We start from the raw sequence: 21,520 nt of genomic DNA, 5'->3' as shown, positions 1-21,520 counted from the left end.
AAAGAGGGGGAGAGGGTAGAGAATGAGAGGGAGTAGAGTATGGAGAGGGATTTGGATATGGGAGAAGGTGGGGGAGGAGAGAGAGAGAGAGAGAGAGAGAGAGAGAGAGAGAGAGAGAGAGAGAGAGAGAGAGAGAGAGAGAGAGAGAGAGATAAGGTGGGATAGGGAGAGATATATTTTTCATGTAGTAGGGGAGAGAGTAGGGGATGGGGGGAGAGAGAGAAGGGGATGGGAGAGGGTGTGATAGGGGAGAGAGAGAGAGAGAGAGAGAGAGAGAGAGAGAGAGAGAGAGAGAGAGAGAGAGAGAGAGAGAGAAAGAGAGTATGGGATGAAAGAGTAGGGGATGGGAGAGAGAGAGTAGGGGATGGGAGAGAGAAAGCATAGGAGATGAGAGAGAGAGACTAGGGGATGGGAGAGGGTGGGATAGGGGAGAGAGAGTAGGGTGTGGGAGAGAGACAAAGAGAGAGTAGGGGATGAAAGAGTAGTGGATGGGAGAGGGTGAGAGAAAGAGAGAGTAAGGGATGGGGGAGAGAGAGAGAGTTGGGGATGGGAGAGGGTGGGATAGGTAGAGATAGTTTTTTCACATAGTGTGTATGCACTATAGTGCATGTGTGCTTCATAGTGTGTACTCTATATAGTGCATACACACTATATGAAAACACCAAAAAATAGTTATAACAAAAGTTTGGGTCCCTACTAACCCATATTCTATTTTTTGTCTATTGTTTGTCCTATTTTTCTAATAGAAAACACAAGTTTCATGTTTTTGAAAGATAGAAAACACCAAATTAAATCATTGGATACACTATTTGAAGGTTTTTTGAACATTATTTCATTCTATTAGAAGCTAGAAAACACCATGTTCAATCATTGGATACACTATTTGAAGGCTTTTTGAATATTCTTTTATGCTATTGGAAGCTAGAAAACACCAAATTCAATCATTTGATACACTATTTGAAGGTTTTTTGAATATTCTTTCTATAGAAAAGGTTAGTGCAGTCTCTTTTAGATATTCTTTATTACTATAGAGACAAATTTCATTATAATTTGATAAGTTTTTTAATAGATAGTGAATTCACTAATATTTGTATGTTTCAATGAGTTATTATTTGGAAATGGTTAGAAATTTAACAAGTTGTTTAATATATATTGTGTATTCATTGAAATAATTGTAATTTGTATATGCATTTTAATGATTTGTAATTTAAAAATTGTAAGTAATTCATATGTTTAAATAACTTGACAAAATATTATAGGTGAATGCCAATTATTTTTTGAAATGATAAGGAATTTAAAATCTAAGCCCATCATGAAGATTCTTGGGCTAAGAATGATGGACAATTCAAATGAAAAATGTATTATAAAGAATCTAATGAGTGCATATAACAAAGTGGGTTCTAAATCATGCATCAAAGATAGTAATATCACAAGATACATACTTACATCGACAATAGTAAGTACCCAAATATATAAAGTTTGACTCACGAGAAAGACAAGAAAAACATTGAAAATTAGTAGAGGTACTCTAAGGAGAGCCATGGTGAGGCATAAGAGAGTGGAAGATTCAACAAAAAATTAGTTATAGAAGAGATTATAACACCTTCTAGAGATTTTGTGGCCCCATCTTGGGTGATGCTAAAACTTGTAGTGTTGGCCAGTACAAAGTTGTCAACTATTGAATCTCTCGAACCTCTCTAACTTTGCATGAGCTTCAAGATATTCCCTTTCAAAGATATTAACAACCTATAATAACCTCTCTCTTTTTGGAGATTGCATTCCATTTTGATTTTGTGGCTCTATCTTGGGTGATGAATTGAAACTTGTAGTATTGGCTAGTACAAAGTTGCCAACTATTGAATCTCTCTAACTGGTCATCATGGGATCGAACTATCTATTCTGCTAGCTTCGAGTGGCTAGGTAAACCCTAGTTCCAAGCTCATCCTATGATTTTTACCTCTCAGACATTCTTGGACATGTCGAACCAAATTGATTCTAAGAGTCATTAAATATTATAAGGAAATGATATTTGATGGGGCATATCTTGAATCTCGTACAAAGTATGGATGAATTTCTAGGTGCTATAGGATCATATTATTGACACCTATAATAACCTCTCTCTCTTTTTGGAGATTGGATTCCATTTTGATTTTGTGGCCCCATCTCTAGTGATGTTGAAACTTGTAATGTTGGTTAGTACAAGGTTGCCAACTATTGAATCTCTCAAAATATTTATCGTGGGATCATACTATCTATTCTATTAGCTTTGGGTGGCTAAGTTGACCCTAGTTCCAAGCTCATCTTATCTTGTTAATTGCTCAAACATTCTCGAGCATGCCAAACCAAATTGATCCTAAGAGTCACTAAATGCCATAGCTAAATGATCTTTGATAGGACATATCTCAGAGCTTTTACAAGGTATGGATGCAATTCTAGGTGCTATAGGATCATGTTTCTAACACCTACAATAACCTCTCTCACTTTTTGGAGATTGGATTTTTTTTTGATTTTGTGGCCCCATTTAAAGTGATGCTAAAACTTGTAGTGCAGAGCACCTAGGTGGCAACTGGATATGTCATCTCATCCAATGATGGAGACTCATGATATAAGGTAAATGGGCAATCATAAACCTCATTTTGAACATGTTATTTTTTTAAGGTAATAAGGAAATCCTTGTTTATAAGTTCAAGGAACTTGAGGTCATCTATAAACCCAAGTTGGCTTAGTCCTAAGGATTTTTTCTTTTTTGTTGTTCTTGTTAATAAGTTGCCTCAATAAATGTTTTGAGATTAATTACACCTTATATAGATCCTATGTGTTACCAAAAACCACTCGGTTAAGTTCTAGGAAGAGTTAGTGCAAAAATTGCATTTTGCAATAAAAGTTGCTGATAACTTTTTGGCAATTTTAGCATTTTTTTAGAAAATATTGAAATTAACCTTGTAACCAATCAAACCAACTAGTAATATATTTGAATAGATTTCAAATGATGAAAATACCCTCTATGAAGTTAGAGGAGGCATAAGGTGTACTTTCAACAAATTTTTTGAGAAATTCCTAAGGTTAGGGTAGGTAGATTAAGATTCCTAAGTTTCATAATTTTCTCAGATGATCTAAAGGGTTAATGAAAATGCCCTAGTGTGAAAATGTGGTGTTTTTAGTCCTTAAAATGCTGATTTTTTGGATAGGGCTTGGAATTGGTGATGTAAGTAGGAGGTGTTAATCTTGTTCTTCTTACCAAACTCTATAACTAGGCTTCTTCCAAGCCTTCCAAACATATTACTTTCAATCCCTCGGGACTCTTCCAAGGATAGAGACTAGGTGGTTGGCCTATTCTTCATGCCACACTCACCTATTCTAAATATATCTACCTATACCTTCACAAACTCAACCAACTATCTCACCCAACACACAACACCTCCACTACCTTACACCCTCTAGGATCTTTCACAACACCATACTCCAAATTACTTCCAAAGGCTTAGCTCACTACCAATAAATTTATTTTCAAAAATTAATAAGGTTTTATACAACTTAGTAGGCTTCAAACACCATTACAAGTAAATTAACCTAATCAGGGTGCTTCCTTGTAGGCCCTAGCTTGGAATTTAGGTAAGAAATCAAAATCTTCCACTCACCTATCAATAATAAACTATAAACTATAAACTCTCAAAAATCTCAAATAACTCAAAAAAAAAAACTTCAATACTCCATTACCTTATCAAAACCTTTCCAAATATTGACTTTAGGCACCTAGTCATTGAGTAGAAGGCAGATTCTTCAAACCTTTGTCTCCATGAGGGTTCCATTGTTGATTATGGTAACTATCTCTCAAACTCCATTATCTCATCTATTCCCCTCTTCCAATAGGTTTTGTAGCATCCTATGAATGCATACAAGCCTTCCAACACACACGAAAACTCTAACCAAGCCACTATCACATTTTCAATTGTCAATCCTCTATATTTTCCATGCAATCAGTAGGTATTTACTGATTGTCGGCCATATCCATAATAAGAAACAAAGGTATGGTGTCAACTTATAAGATGATGATGTAAAACAACCAAGGGAACCTTTAAATCTTCCTCCACTTTATATAAAGATATCATGCAAGTACTATGATCATTTAACTCAAAGAAGCATGCAATTTACTACTCAATCTGTGAATACAGAGAACTATACCCATAACCAGTGATGTTATGCATACATGAAACACTTAGTATTGATCCTAACTTCACTAACATTTATAAGGAAGTTTAAGAGTCACCATAACCATGAGATATTAGAAAAGAACAAGAACTATAATCAAATGGTAGTACATCAACAAAATATCACCAAAAATGAATGATTTATTATACAAATTCATACCATACTCTACACTTTTCTTCTTCACACCTCTTCCCCCTTATCTTCTACAAGACATTACATTATTTATATCATAGCATGACATTTAACCTCCTCTAAGAGCTCATCCAAGATGGATGACCTTCCATCTTACAAGATTTTTCATTTTTGCAAAAAAATGATGACAACAACTTTTTTTTTACAATTTTACATTTTTTTCACATTTTGCATTTTATACTTTCACATGCTTTCTTGGTAATCAGAGGACTGAAATTGTGAAAATGGTAAGGTTAAAGTTGTTGACGAGGCCATCATTTTTGGAAAATACATGATAAGTAATCAATATATTGTGTTTGTGTCACTAAGGTAAGGCAAACCTTGGGTGAAGATGAAATTTATTGGTTCACATGGAGCCAAGGTACATCAGATAAGGAAGCCACTAGAGATTGGCACAATGCTGATCAATCCTTTAGTACAAGACAAAGTTGAAGAATTGAAGATCACAATTATGCCTCCAAGAAAGTAGAGATTAGAATCATTTGGAACAAGAAGAAGGAGATGAAGGATGATGGTTGGACAAGGTGGCAAGCAAGTGAACAAGAAGGCAACATCAACACTAGACAAAGTCCCAGTAGAAAACTCAAGGGACTTGAGTTTTTTTTCAAAAAGGGGAGTATGGTGTAGGAGCACCCAGACCATTTCCTTGGATTTTGGAGTCATAATTAGTAGGTTTTTGTGTCATGATAGGTTAGGGAATTAGTTTTTCAATTCATGTATTTAGTGTTCAATTAAGGTCACGTTGACCAAGTTCATGTGTTAAGCAATGTGGGTCAATGTAAGTCAAAAGTGGAAAATGCCATACAAGTGTAATGAAGTGTTTAAATTTCATGTTGAGATGTTAGACCTATATAGGGTGTCTAGAAAGAATGAGAAATCATAAATTCCAAATATGTGCCAAAAAATGTAAAATTGTCAAAAAGTTGTGGTACACTAACCTATGCCATGCATGCATGTTGGAAGATTGTTTTCACTCATGGGATGTTGAAGAATATCTTGGAAGGATTGAATAGATGAGAGACTAAAGTTTGTGTGATAGTTATCTTATTCAACAATGAAACCCTCACTATAACAAGGGTTTGGAGGTTTGTGTATCTCCTCGATAGTTAAAACTTTGAAAGTCAAAAGTTTGTAAGATCTTGGTAATGTAAAACTATAAAAAAATTCTTTTTTTATTTTTATTTGAAATTTTAATGATTTTGGAGTTAGAAGGTATGTTTTAGGTTTATTTTTCTAGACTCGGGCCTGTAAGTTATATGCTTTATTAAATAGTTGGGAGTCTATATTTTTGGAATTTAGTCAATCTTATTATTGGGTATCTTAATCCTCATTGGTTTTGGTAGTTGTTTGAATAAATTTTGATTTCCTATCTTAGAACCCCAAAGGTAGGGCTACAAGAAAGAGCCTCTTTAGGTTTATTTGTGAGAATTGATTTTTTGAAGCAATGAAGGTGTATAACACCTTATGCATGTTGAAACCACTTAAATGGCAATGAGTTAAGCCTTTTGGAAGCTTATTGGGGTATGGTGTTCTGAAAGATCCTAGAGGGTGTAAGGTAGTGGAGGTGTTGATTATTGTGAGAGGTAGTTGGTTGAGTTTTTAAAGGGTTAGGTAGAGACATTTGGAATAGGTGAGGGTGGCATAGGGATTAGGTCAACCACCTGGTCCGTAGCCTTTGAAGAGTCCTGAGTGACTGATGGTAATATGTTTGGTAGGCTTGAAAGAATCCTAGTGATGAGAGTATGATAATAAGAATATAGTATCACCACATCCTTCTTGCATCAATATCAAAATACCTATTTTTTTTGCTAGGATTAGTGGAGAAAAACAAAGTTGTTGTCTGAAAACCACAAAAAGGACTACAAGGAAAATTAGGCCTATTCAGAAAAATTTTGCAGTATACATGTTAGGAGAGTAAACCAATTGTGGAAACCTCATCATTAGGTGTTCCTTGAAGTTTCTAAGGTGTTAGTTTATAGTAGAAGTTTATTAGGATCCATTTGTCAAATTTTCTCATTTTTTCATTATTGCTTACCAAGTCTTGAATAGGGAAAGTGACCAAGTAGTTTTATAAAGTTGGGTAGAAGTTTGTTTAGTGTTGTAACCAAATTGGAAAAATTCTTTGAAGACACTTAGGAAGGTAGGAAAGGTAGTTTTCCTTAAAAGTGTTCTTGTTGGGAATCCACTAACTTTTGGTGTGAGCACTCTACATCATTTTGGATGCAAATTACATTAAAATGAAATACATGAAATGCACTTAAAATTTAAACAAGAAAAATAAGGTTTATATTAAGATAACCAATAATGTCATACATGAATAAACATATAATATATTATGATAACCAATAATTTCATACATGAAAAAACATATAATATATTATGATAGCCAATAATGTCATACATGAAAAAGCATATCATATATTATGATAACCAATAATGTCATAAGTCTAATAATTTCATGCATCAAATATATGTATATAAAATATCATATATACATCAAATCTATGTCAAATATGTCCACTAACATAAAATCCAAGATATATGTCCACTGATGCCTATACATATGTTTCTATCCTATATCTTCTTCTTCCCATGAGGAGAAGAACAAAATCTATAGAAGTCTTTAGTCATTGCTTGGAGGGAGATGATGGGATGATGTGGCCTTCCTCACAAGCTCACTGATCCTCTTGTTTAGGCTCCTCTCTAAATGAAGCTAATAAAAAAGAAGAAGATACAAATCAATAATTATTATACATTGAAATTAAATATATGTACATGCAAAATTAATTATTTTCTTAATACCATAAAATAGTCACTTTGTACATCCACCTTAAAGGCTTGCAGATGATCGGGAGTAAAAAGGCCCTACAACAATTCAATCAATATAATCACTTGATCATACTGATAAATACCATTTTAAATTTCAATATAACTATTATAAATAATAACTAAAACTATGAAAACTCTTTCATACCTCAATCAATGGCTCTAAACTAGCCATCACAATAGCAACTCCATGATCGATAAAATGGGGAAGATGAGGTGTCCCAGATGTTAACAACTGCAAATAATACAATATAAATTACATGTAACATGAAACATGAAACATAAAATAAATATAATCAAATGAATTAAATTAACATGAAACAAATGTACCTCTATGAAGCTCATATCATGCCTAGGCTCAAAATCCATTGTAAATGTTGATAGTCCACTAGAGAACTAATGTATATGGATAAAAAACTATCAATCCTTCATATGATTACTTAATAAATATATGTATTAATTTAAATGATTAAATCAATGCATACCTCTCAACTCATTGATGAGACATAAAATGGAGCTGGAGAATCTATACTAGGGCTATCAACACTCTTACCTTGAATTTTTAACAATGTCAAAACATACTAATTAATTTTTCATTTACTATACATATGAAATGTCATCAAATTAGTTTATTATAATTATTCTACTTATGTGTGAATGCCAAATGTATCACTCAAGAACTCATCAATGACTAGCCCATCATCCATAGTGTCTCCAACATGACTACCAAACACACATAAGGATCCAAAAGATGTGCACATGTGACCACAATGAAAAGAAGGCTCCTCCTCAACTAATGTGCACATGTGACCATGATTCTAAGGGAATCCCTAGAGTATTGGTCTATACATGTTCCTTCACAACTGAAGGAATAATCACATGCTCCTCTTATGGCTTGAAAATAGGCACCCTAACTACATTAGGGTCACAACATGCCCCCCGACCTCTCAAATGATGAGCCGTCACCTCTACCCTGAGAATCTAACACATCAAAGTAATTGATGATCTCCCCAAGGACAAATTTACAATATAATTTCTTTAAGAAATACATTAGAATCTTGTGATTATTGTAGGGAGAGGCATCAAAGACCATCCACCATCTATCCCAAAAGTTATTTCTAATATCATCATGTATACACCAATGGATGAGAAATCTTTTAGTTGTATATTTAACAGTATCTTGTTCTCTAGGATTTTCAAACAATGCACATTTGCTACCTTTTTCTATGTCTTTTTTCTTAAATCTCTATAAGATAATTTTTTTGCATAGTATCTTCTTTATTCTTCTCTCATAACACACTAAATATCCAATTGACCACTAATAGAATCTACATGGCTCATAATGGACTCAAGGGAGGATGCCAATTATGCTCTCATAGGATTAGTTTTCTCGCAAGCTTTCAATCTACCAATGATTTCTTCTAATTTATTTTTCCCTCTTTTTATTCCATTCATTATATTGTCTTAGGTTCTAGGAGGAGGTCTTTCAATCAATGGAGACTGTAGAATTTCTTGCTCTTCTTATGGAAGGTTTTGATTTTGATTTTGTGGAGAGTTTTCATTTTTATTTTGTTGATCAGGCTAGGGATTTGGTGGTTGATTATTCACATTTCTTGATAATAAATCAATTTAATTTTAAATAAATAAACAAATTTGAAGCAAAACTGAGAAAACATACAAAACAATGTAAAAACATATAAAACAATGCAAAAAGATCCAAAACAATGCAAAAAGAAGAGTAGAAAACATACTTGATGATCCCAATCTTGATCTCTAGACACAAGGAGCCATTTTGAGAAGGAGAATGAGAAAAAATTTCAAATTCCAAAAATTGTGTGTAAACTATTGAGGGGAAAGAAGAAACCAACACAAAGAAATAAGGAAAAATGGAATGCGAAGCAAGTTTGTAACTCATTTATAGAGTTCTTAAAAAGCACGCACATGCTATAGTGTGTGTGCATTTTTAGAAATTTGAGTTGTGTGTCATCTTTTTGGCAACACCACTTGGAGCATCAACCCAATTGGATAATCAAGAATAAGATTATGGTCATAACATTTCACTTGAAGTACATAGCATGGTGACTATTGTAATTGAAAAAGAAGATACAATAACTATAGAGGATACACCAGATGAAGACCTGGCTAAAAGATTAAAGAAATATGAACATGTTGTGAACTAAATTGAGCATAAGGATGAAGGTCATGTATCTACCAATATAAAAATTTCTCATATACCAAGACATGCACCTGTAATTGAACAAATGAAACCATGTCCTAAGTCTAAGACACATAAGGAATCACAAAATGATAATGACATATCTATTGGTTTATTACATACACTAGCTAAGACCATTCTTATGATTATAGGTAAAGAGAAGAAATATACTAATACTGAGCAATAGGCTCAAACGACATAAGGGGGAGACACCATAGAGAAAAAGAAAGAAAATGTAGATACAAAGAAGAAGGATGAAACTGAAGTTGATTATAATTCATAGATACATGGAAACTCAACTAAGTCTAATACAAATAAGTTTTCTACTAGTGAAGGAGCACAATCACACGAACCTCTAAGTGGGGTAATTATTGGTCAAGGCCAACTAGTAATTACAAAGGAGAAAAAGATTAAGGATTTATCACTTTTTGCATGTACACCTAACTACATATACTATCCCTTTTTTTTATTTGACTACCCCAGGCCTACTAGAATAGAAGAAAGAGGAGAACAAGAAGAAAAGAAATGTAAGCGTGCTACACCAAAACAAACTAAGGAAATGCTTTAAGTTCTACCACTTCAAATTGTAACAATCCCTAACATTGATCAAGGTAATGAGGAAGAGGAAATCAAGATAGATGAAGCAACTCAAAAGATAAATAAAGAGATTAAATCTCTAGTATCACAAATAGTACCCCTAAGAACAAGAAATGTTGAAACAAAAGAAAAGAAGATGAAGAAAAAGGAGTTACAGGAAATCAGGTCCAATCTTGTTAAATTAGATGAAGTAATTTGTATATTAGCATGGGATCCAAATAACTTGGATGGAGATAAAATGAATATATACATTGAGTTATGTGTAAGGAAAGCTGAGAAAGTAAGGTTAAGAAAAGAGCACAAGAAAAATGAGTGTTGCATGATGTGAAAGATATATTACTGGAAGTTGTGTCAGGCATCACTTTGAATGAAAAAATACCTATATTAGATCAACTTGTACACATTGTTGATAAGCTTAGTGGCCCACATATTGACACTCAATCAAAGTTGATGTAGAGAGATGAAAAAAAGTTTGAAAACATGGTGTTAGAGAAAGATTCAACTAAAATTATAATTCAAAAAGTGGCATTATCCACTTGTATTATCAATTTGGAAATAATTGAAAAAAATGTTGTTACTTTGTTTCAGAAATTGTATGATATTCCATCTCTCACATGTGATGTAAAGGATAAACTTCATAAGGTGAATGAAGATATGAAGGCTAGTGCTAATACACCAACTACTGATCCTAGTGCTACATTATTACTGTTGATCCCTAAGGTATATTGTCTATTAGTGTCAAACACTTAGTCACATATGTGGAAGAGTTTGTGGGTCATTACTATGACCACTCCATTCTATCTAGCCTAAGATATGTATAAAAGACTTGAATTTTATTTAGTTGAAGTTGAGAAGTTACTATTACCAAGTAATTCTTTGGTCACTGAGTACTCTAATACATGATGAGTAAGATAGAAGATAGTGTATGCCAAGAACATATACATTGAGGCACATAGTATGAATGAAGCAGATAGAGGTCGAGTGACAACATAAATATTGGACAAGACTAAGTGTCATAATGTTCAAATGTCAAGCAAATCAATTTTCATAAAAGTGTTTGGAATGGCACAAACATTGAGGTAAACAATTTTTTTATGATATGAAGATGTATGTTTTTGTTCAAGGATTAAATTACAGAGGTGAGACATTATTTATGGATCATTAATCTCTATGAAAGGTGTGTTAGAATATATAGTCCACTAATATAGCTAAGAGGGGGGTGTGAATCAGTTATCCAACTATCATCACAAATATTATCCTTAAGAAAACTTAACCATGTGATTAATATAAACTAAAACCACAACAAGTTACTCATACACAATTAACACCAAATATATTAACTAGGAAAACCCTTGTGGGGATGGTGTTGGAACTCAAAATTGTACTCTCATTATTAGCATCTATTTAAAACTTTGAGTCAAATGAAGCTCCATAAATGCCTATGTACCTGGCTATACTTTTGAGCCCCATAAGGTGTTTAATGTTTCTAGCACCTTTCATTTAGTGCATCTACTTGTTCCATGAAGTTAAATCATCATTCTGAGTCATTTCATGAAGTCCCATTTTGAGAAATTGCCAAGTCTGCATTTTCCCCAAAGTGTCAAATAGCGATAGGAGGTCGTGTTTGCGATTGAATATCTCACACCCAAAAACGTATCATGACTCACCACTATGAGAATATCTAGTGTCCATACCTAAGAACGCATGTTTTAGATTTTGAGTCATTTTGGATCCGTTTGACTAGGTTTTGAATCCCTCAAACTTGGTAGATTATTGTTTTCATACATTTGCAAAATGTTCATATTTTTGGGAAGCCCTGTTTGACAAAGTGTAACTTTGACCCAGTTGATCAAAATCCCAAAATTTCTTCTGCATTACATTATAGACATCAGAGACTTGTTACGTTTCAAGTTCCAGCTTATGAAGAATTCGTTTGATCAGTTTTCAAACGTGATTCCAAACACAATTTCTATCTTTTTACTGCTGTTAGCATTTGCAAATTTGTTGGAACGCCTGTTCGTGATGTCATAATTTCTAATATGTGATTGGTAAGATCAAATGTATTATACAACTATGTTGTCCTCTAAAAATAGTTTAAGTGTGCCAACTTTCAAGTCTTGAAGAATCCATTTGCACACTTTTCCAAGTTCATTCCATTTGCAATAATCATTTTTCTATTAGTGTTTCTAGTTTGCAAAATCCAAGTAGCCCACTTTGACTGCTCACCATTTGTGTCTAGTTATTCATCGTGAGCCCAAATCACAAATTCATATTCCCCTCATGATAGTAAACCAATGCCCCAAGTTTCATTTTTCCAAGTGTCCATTTGCCTAGTTTTCAAAGCCAAATTTGAACCCAATTTATTGCTTTCTAATGTGCTTACTTCTAGGTAATTCTGAGAAGGCAACTTTGATAACGAATATCTTTTGACCCTGAATTTTTCATGAGATGAGATTTGACAGGGTGCAAGTGTGTGGTACAGAGAATCAATGGGTCAAATTTCAGAGCCTAGTTAGAGGTTTGGATTAGTTTTTAAGGCCACTCAAGAGACCCTCCGACATTAAATTGATAGTTTGCAAAGACATGAACAAAAGACACAAGAGAAGGTGGCGAGTTCTTTTCAAAAAATTGCACTATTTATCATTAGATTTTGTGATCCTCTCTGCTGGAGTATTCGGCACTACTAAGATTTTGTTGCAATCCAAGAAGAGAGGAATAGTGCTTTCTCGTGGGCATGTGATAGAGATTAAGTTTCAATTTAAGAGAGCTAATGCATTTACTTGCCTTTTGAAAAATGATAATGTTGAGAGGAAGCTCACTCCAGATATAACAAGCAGCCCATGCCATGAAAGCCAAAAAACTCCCACCAATAAACAGGTTAGTGAGCAATCAAAAAAGCCATAGTCAACACATCAAAGGAACTAGCAGTTTTTTTTAAAAAGAAACAAGCCCCATGCTAAAGAAGTAGACCTTGTGCAAAAAAATGGGCAAGGAAGCCCGCGTTGAAGATGCAAATAAAAAGGAAGAAGAGCCAAAGACACCAGTTACCAAAAACAAGAAAAAACATGCCATCTATCCAAGACACAACCCATAGCATGGAATTAACAATGCCCAGGCATAGAATAAGGAAAAAATGCATGAGGAAGGAACAAGGAAGCAATCTCTAGCATAAAAAGGAAGTTGCAGACTAGCAAAGGGGTAGCTTCCACGCAAAAAAAAGACAAGGGGCAGCCTTGTAAAAAAGAAGACCCTGCATTAAAAAATGGTCACCAGTTAAAGGTAAAAAATGAAACTCATGCTAGTGCTAAAAGCAACCCACATATAGGTAATAACAAAAATCCATGTTGAACAATGAAAGATGCTATTTGAAGAGAGTTTCCCACAGTAGGAGTAGAGGGGAAGCAAGAAAATGAAACAAAACTCATGGCAGAGAAGGAGTTTTAAAGGAAATCACACATGGTAGGGAGCATTCATGCAGGTAGCTGGTAGATAAATCTAAGTACGCATAAGATGAAAGCACGCAAAGATCAAAACATGAATGCAAAAAGGAGCTCTCACACAATAAAGAGAAGCAGTGCAAATCAATAGGTTGCTCACGCAAGTTATAGAAAGCCCATGCCATCTCATGAACAGTCAACACATGTGTTGAGAGGTAAGAAGAAACAAAAAGGGGGATGGAGTTAAATAGAAAAAAGACTCAACATTAGGAAAGAGGAAATGGTAGATAAAAAAAATGAAGTCTGAGGAACACACAGGCTCGTGAATTGCAAAGGATTTTTGACCTTTAAATAGTTTTGCACACACAAAGTCTGATGTCATTGAAACAACGGCTTTTTGGAAAGCCAAGGGTTGCTTGTGGGACTCGACCTTGTCAATGGCCAAGTGGAGACAAGGGGTAAAATTTTGAACTCACACGCATTCCAAAGAGATGACATCAGCAGCAACTCACCTTAAAATTTGAAATCTAGTAGGTCACTATCTTGCTAGCCGAAAAATGATGGATTTTTTGGCTAGCGACATAGCGAGTCGCTGAAAAAACTCAAAAATTTGGTGAAAGATAAATGAGCTTAGAAGGAGGAGATTTTTCCACATGTCTTGATCATGTGATTATCGCTATGTCACCAAACAAAAGATGCACAATAATTACCATAGCGACATAGTGAGCTTTGATGTGGTGATGACACACGGTAGCGGGTCCTGATAGCCCTAACGAGATAGATGCGAGTTTCGACCAATAATGGAGTGCCATGTGGTGATGAGGTGGTGATGACAAGGTAGGTGCTGACTGGGCAGTAACTGGGTGATGACAGAGCAACAAAGAAACCAATTAGGGGATGCCACATGGTAGCCCAGGTGGTGCCCAGTGGGCCTGAGGAGGAAAAGAAGTTCTAAAATTTAAAAATATCTAAATATTGTTGTGCACGTTCAGTCTGCAATTGAATAAAATTTGGTTTCAAATGATAATTTTCTATAGTTTAAACTATAGAATGTTCTAAAAATTTTAATTTTATTCTTTTAGTTGGAAGCCATGGAGTGGAGGCCTGAAATTTCAGAAGGCCATAATAGGAGAAAATTTTAACCGAAATGGGCAACTCCAATATACCACCAGAATCAGAACAAGACAAACTTTCCAAATATGTGGTTAGTTTTTGCACAAGTGTTGTCTAGTACATGCTATAAGAGTTTTTTTCTTTCAAAATGGTTTGTGTATTCTAAGGGGTGTTCTGATCATCTAGTTATAGAATTCAGTGACAAAACATTTAAAACATGTTCAGAAGGTCTTATATGTAGTATGTTTCAATTTTGTGATGTTTTGGGTTCAATTTGATCAAAGTTGACATATCCAGAGTCAATTATGAGAATTTTTTCTTTTGCTAAGGTGTTGCTCCTAGAAAGGCAAAAAAAATGATGGAGATTTGATAAGCAGTTACAGAGAGAAGGTAGAGAGGGGATTTTTCATCTTCTTGGGAAGGAATTCTGAGTGGACACATGTCATCTTCAAAGTAGATTTAGGAATTCCCTCCTGCTATATCATTCCCTTTCTTTCTCTTTATATAGGTTCCAGTTTTTTTCACTGTGAGACCATTGGTTCCAATCTTTTGGAGAAAATTTGCACATTATTGTGATACCAAGGTTTTGGTTCCAATCTTGATGCATTCCCAATACTAAGACACCATATTTTTCAGCATAATTTTCTCTTATATGAACATCAGTAGGAAGCTAAATATAGATAGTTTTGATATGTTAGGTTGTTTCATGTTTTGATTCCATGCATATGAATGTATTAATTTCAAGGAAATAAATACAAAGAGCAATAGATGATTGAGTTTCATTTTACGTCTTGTCTCCTTTAGCAGTACCCTTCAATGTTTTATAATCTTTGACATAGAGCTTAGGTTGTAGTTGTAGTCCCTTAATGTTGTATGTTATTTCATTGTTTCCTGTGACTCAAAGGGTTACATAAATGCTTCAGGGAAATCAACAGGGTTGTGAGGTTACTAATGGGGATATCATGTACGAATGAGGTTTAAATTGAACATTAATGTCTATTTAAAAGTTGAATAGATAGATCAGATATCTGAAGATACACATATGTCTTAGATATTCATATTTATGTTTGTGATTCATGGATTTTCCCAATGGTTAAGGCACTGATTAGTTATAGGATCATTAGGTCTTATTGTTACATATGAGGGGTTTGCTAAAATCAACATTATTAATCAAACATGTTTTACCCTTTTATGTTGGAGAGCTATCAAAATTTAACCCTCACTCAACTTGTGCATTTTGTAGAGTTGTAATTAGCTACTGCACTTCTTTGTTACTGCATAAGGCTTTAGGAGATATAAGGGTTTTCATCTACTTAATAGATTCAGGGATATGTTTTTGCACTGGTATGATATCAATTGAATCTAAAGTCCACCTGCCTAGGTTTTGCAGAGTCTGAAGTAGAAGAAGGGTCTAGCCTTATAGTTGGCTCGATGTTTGAAATGGCATGTTGAAAATGGGATTTAGTTGCCCCTAAATATGTCATATTCTCATTGTGATAATTGAAAAATGTCCAACATTTTCAAACACCAACAAAATGGAAACTCTGATGGGGAGTTGTATTGAGATTCATGATAGACAAACCTTGAGAATTTAAAGGGATTCAATGCAACAGAAGTAACGACATGGAGAAAGCTTCATACAACAGTAAGTTGATGTGTTATGTCCATTTCCTTACTATATTTTCATGTTCCACAGTGATTTTTTTCTCTTACAGTAGTAGTTCCTAAATTGGATGCAAATCATGTTGAGAAAGGAGTATGTCTTTAGTCAGTTCAATTTGGTGTGAGTTATTGTTGTAAGTTCAAAGTCAGAATTGTTTCATGGTGGTTTCTCTCTTCTAAGTTTTTGAAGTTTTGCAAATTCTAAAAAGTGAAATTCTAGTTCAGATCTATCATGTATGAATCATGTGTTAAAATCTTTCTCACAATCATGAGTGGCAACTCTCTAAAAGGATCTTTGAACCAGTGTAGATTGGTTACCTATAATTATTTTCAAGAGTTTTCAATTGAACTAGGCAGATCTGAAAGTTGTGCCAAATTTTTAAAACAAGAAGAGAGATCTATATCAGTTTCTAATTGATAAGTTTAGAAGTGTTGTTTGATCTGTTGTCATAAGATTTTTGAATGAAAAAATGAATCACATTAGTGATTCCATTTAGTTCTTTTCAAGGAGATGGAAACTCTATAAGGATATGATTAGTGGTGTGAGGAATTGAGACCAACACCAGGCCAATCAGCAGATCAATGTTTTCATACAACAACACTAAAGGTATTTTATATTTTCATGTGATTCCTATTTCATGAAAGTGAGTTATACGTGTGTGTTCTCTATCAAGTGAAGTTTCAGCACTAAGAAGAGCAAAATAGTTTTAATGTTTTATAACTTCATTGGATTGAATTTCAGCTTGTTTCATAAAGTTTGTGAAGTGTATTTGAAGAAATTCATTTGGTAGAGTGTTGTGTAAGCCTGCTACAAATTAAAAATAAGAATTTATTATGGGTGAATGAGTTTCATATTTTTTAAGAATGTAGAGTTTCTTTTCACCTAGTATGCAGCCTGTCAGTGAAATTACTAGGTCTATTTCTACCAAGAGGTATATGCCATTATGTTTTTATGGTATTCATGGTTTCTCGAATTTCATTCCTAATGATGCTAGAAAAAGTTTTCCTAAGTTTAATGGAACCATGTTGTTTCAGCCAGTCATCATGTTGAGTTGTTCACTAATTTCATGGGTGACTATGAGATTGCTCATGAGGACTTTCACATGAAGATATTTTTTCAAACCTTAGAAGTTGATGCTGGAGACTGGTTTTCTTTTCTAACAGTGTGTTCTATTTCATCATGGGGTAAGTTACATTTAACCTTCATGGAGAAATTTGGAGAACGGGTAAGCATATATGATTCTTATGACAAGTTTTTGAGGATTCACATTAAGAGTGATGAACTTGTCGCTCAGTTTAACATCAAATTTGCAAAAGCTTTAAATGAGATCCTTGAGAATTATAGACTTGATGATCAATTGTGTTTAGCTGTTTACTTCAATGCATTTGACAAGAAAATGAATTATCTACTAAGGGCTAAAGAACCACAAACATTATATTAGGCTTTTATGACTGCTAGAGATATTGAGAATAATTTGAAGTATGAATTGACTAGAGGTCATTTTTCCTTGAATGATTGTTGGTATAATGTGTTTGAAAGAAAGGATGAAAGTAGTGTTGATGTTTCAGTTTCAAATCATAATGTCAACACTCCTACTGTAAGTTTTAATCAGATTAAAAATTTAGATCAAAATGTGTGTATAAGGAAGGTTAGTCCAATTGCAAATAGAAACACACATGTTTTTTATGCTATAGTAATAAGATGTATTTCAGACTCTGATAGGGTTCAGCATTGTGGTGATTTTATAAATCAAGGTTTAGTTTTAGCAGTAAGATCTTCTCATGACAATTATATGTATGATGATGTAATTAATGTTTTAAACTTTGAGGTTGTTGCACCTATATCTCAATTTTGTGTAAGTGAGGATGCTGAGAGTTATTTCTCTGATCATGAGTTTGATGTTTCTGACCTGACATGTCATAGAGAGATAACACAGGATGACCAGGGTGAGTCATATTTATCTCAGTCACAATCAAAAGAACAGAGTGCATATATTTCTAATGTTTCAGTAGTAGAGGGTAAGATAGATTTTCTTGACCAGTCGGATATGCAAGAAATGAATTATCTTATTGAGAGGTTGCATTATGTTGAGAATGTTATAAAGATTGAAGAGGAAAGATATGCATCTCAATATGGGTATTAAGAAGCTAAAAGTCATCTTTCACGTGATGACAATGAAGTTGTTGATTTGGTGGATTATCAAGAGGCATCATATGAAGGAGATGATGAGAGTGGTTGCTTGAATCACAGTGAGGAAAATGACACTATATATTCACCTTCACATGAGTCTGATGCTGATTGGGAAGAAGAAAGCAATGATGGTAGTGAGTATTCATCTGAACGTGAAGGTATGACTTCTTTTTCTGAATCTAAAAAGGATAGTGAATCTCAGTTTTTGTGTCATACAAATCAATTAGCCAATGAAGAATTTAAGGGTGATTTTTCCTTAAGGTATTAAGATAAGGAAATGTTGATTCCAGTTAATGTTAATGATTTTGAAGATTTCAGTAAAGGGTTGTCAAGTGTTTTAACATTAGACAATAAATTTCCTGCATGTAGTGAGGGGTTTAGGAATGATTCAAGGTTAGTTCGTAATAGTTATCCTAAACAAGATGATGAAGATAGTATAATTATAGACATTATATGTTTGGTAGAAGAAATGGAAAGGGATTCTTCATATAGTTTTGAATTTTCTTCATACGCTGAAAGTTTCCAAGAGGATAAAGTGGGTAGTGAATTTAAAGTATCTGATAACACTTTATATGATAAAGCTTGTGATGATGAGAAACCCATGTTTTTTCCAAATGTTCAAAGAGGATCCCTACATTGAGTTATCAACCCTTTGTTTGAAGAAGAGGTGGAGGTTTCAGATTTAGCAGGGTTAGATGCAAATGGTGATACACTGTCATACTGCTGTAATAGATCAGAATATTGTTCTTCCATTTTTGATATTGAATCTTCTAATGAAGTTGCATTTTGTGAGTGTGAAGATGAAGTGTTCAATGGAGTTTTCTTTGAAGAGAAACCAACACTTCATAGTAAATTTTATGATGATTCAAATGAGGTAAAAACTAATCAGCACTTAAATTTTGAAGATACATCAGAAGGTTATGAAATGATGTCAAATTTTGATGATGATGTCATGTGTGAATATGAATCTGATTGCTCATTTGAGATTCATCTAAAAACACTTGAGGAAATGCAAAGTCAAGGTGAGTTGAAAATTCATGATATATATAACTCTTTCCATGAATTTGAATATGAGCACTTTGTGTTTTTGGTAAACAACATGCATGAATCATTTAGTAAAGATCAGTTTCAATTTGATGTTGAGATTCATGAGCATGTTGATGATCTTTTTCATAGTGAGCAAGAGGTTGAAATTATGCCAATTTTTTACATGCACTAAGGAAGTAAGGGTGATGATTTTGTTTTGCCAAGTGTTTCATTTCATGATGTATATCTAATTGGAGAAACTGATATGAGTAGTAATTTCAGTTTACCTCTTGAGGAAAGGAATGAGAATTAGATTTATGATAGAGGTAAATAATTTTTCTGAAGTTTGGTGGCCCGAGGTCATCATGTGTACATAGTAGTTGAGTAGTTTCTCATTTTCAATAAAGCTGTTCGAGAGAAAGATTTTGAATATTTGGGAATGGTCTGCTTCTCCCAGAGATCTAAATTCTTTCCATTCCCACAAGGGGCATGCATCCCCAGAGAAAGCCACTATTGGAACTCAAAATTGCATTCTCATTATTAGCATCTATTTGAAACTTTGAATCAAATCAAGCCCCATAAATGCATGTTTGCTTGGGTGTACTTTTGAGCCCCATAAGGTGTTTAATGTTTCTAACACCTTTCATTTAGTGCATCTACTTGTTCCATGAAGTTAAATCATCATTCCAAGTCATTTCGTGAAGTCCCATTTTGAAAAATTGCCAAATCTGAATTTTCCCTATAGTGTCAAATAGCTACATGAGGTTGTGTTTCTGATCGAATATCTCGCACCCAAAAATGTGTCGTGACTTACCACTTTGAGAGTATCTAGTGTCCAAACTTGAGAACCTATGTTTTAGATTTTGAGAAATTTCATATCCGTTTGACTAGGTTTTGAATCCCTCAAAGTTGGTAGTTTACTATTTTCATACATTTGCAAAATGTTCATATTTCTAAGAAGCCGTGTTTGACTAGTTGTAATTTTGACCCAGTTGACCAAAATGCCAAAATTCCTTTTGTGTTACATTATAGACATCAGAGACTTGTCACATTTCAAGTTTTAGCTTGTGAAGTATTTGTTTGATTAGTTTTCAAACGCGATTCCAAATGCAATTTCTATCCTTTTATTGATGTCAGCATTTGTAGATTTGTTGGAACCCCTGTTCATGATGTCATAATTCCTAATATGTGATTGGTAAGATCAAATGGATTGTACCACTGTATTGTCCTCTGAAAATTCTTTAAGTGTGCCAATTTTCATGTCTTGATGAATCCATTTGCATACTTTTCCAAGTTTATTCCAGTTGCAATAATCATTTTTCTATCAGTATTTCCAATTTGCAAAATCCAAGTAGCCCACTTTGACCGCTCGCCATTTGTGTCCAGTTATTCATCATGAGCCCAAATCATAGATCCATATCCCCCTCATGAAAATAAACCAACGCCCCAAGTTTCATTTTCCCAAGTGCCCATTTGCCCAATTTTCAAAGCCAAATCCAAACCCAAATTATTACTTTCCAATGTGCTTACTTGCAGGTAATTCTGAGAAGGCAACTTTGACAAGGAATATCTTTTGACCCCGAATTCTTCATGAGATGAGATTCGATAGGGTGCAAATGTGTAAAATAGAGAATCAATGGGTCAGATTTTAGAGCCTAGTCAGAGGTTTGGGTCAATTTTTAAGGCCAATCAACAGACCCTTGGGCATTAAATTGACAGTTTGCAAAGGCATGAACAAAAGACCAAAGAGAAGGTGGTGAGTTCTTTTCGACGAGTTGCACTATTTGTCATCAGATTTTGTGATCCTCTCTGCTAGAGTATTAGGCATTGCTGAGATTTTGTTGCAATCCTGGAAGAGAGGAATAGTGCTTTCTCATGGGCATGTGATTGAGATAAAGTTTCAATTTAAGAGAGCTAATGTATTTACTTTCCTTTTGAAAAATGATAATGTTGAGAGGAAGCTCACTCCATATATAAGCTACATGAATCTAGAGCAACACGTTGTGGAAGACATGCATATGGTTTAAACCAAATGCTTTTTATGATCATAAA

The 21,520-nt window shown here is 34.1% G+C and overlaps 1 long non-coding RNA gene across 1 annotated transcript; it reads right to left on the bottom strand.

Annotated features, from left to right (window-relative positions):
* Window positions 1–7,066: 7,066 nt before the first annotated feature.
* On the bottom strand, window positions 7,067–7,448 carry LOC149562637 (uncharacterized). Its single transcript, XR_016363509.1, has 3 exons — window positions 7,376–7,448; window positions 7,204–7,266; window positions 7,067–7,114 (listed from the first exon to the last, which is right to left on the bottom strand). It is a non-coding gene; the product is annotated as an uncharacterized LOC149562637 (long non-coding RNA).
* Between the last annotated feature and the right edge of the window lie 14,072 nt (window positions 7,449–21,520).

This window comes from Cupressus sempervirens, chromosome 4, assembly GCF_028749045.1.
Source record: "Cupressus sempervirens isolate cs-2001-9-10 chromosome 4, ASM2874904v1, whole genome shotgun sequence".
NCBI classification, from domain to species: Eukaryota; Viridiplantae; Streptophyta; class Pinopsida; order Cupressales; family Cupressaceae; genus Cupressus; species Cupressus sempervirens.
This window is presented reverse-complemented; position numbering and strand designations above follow the sequence as displayed.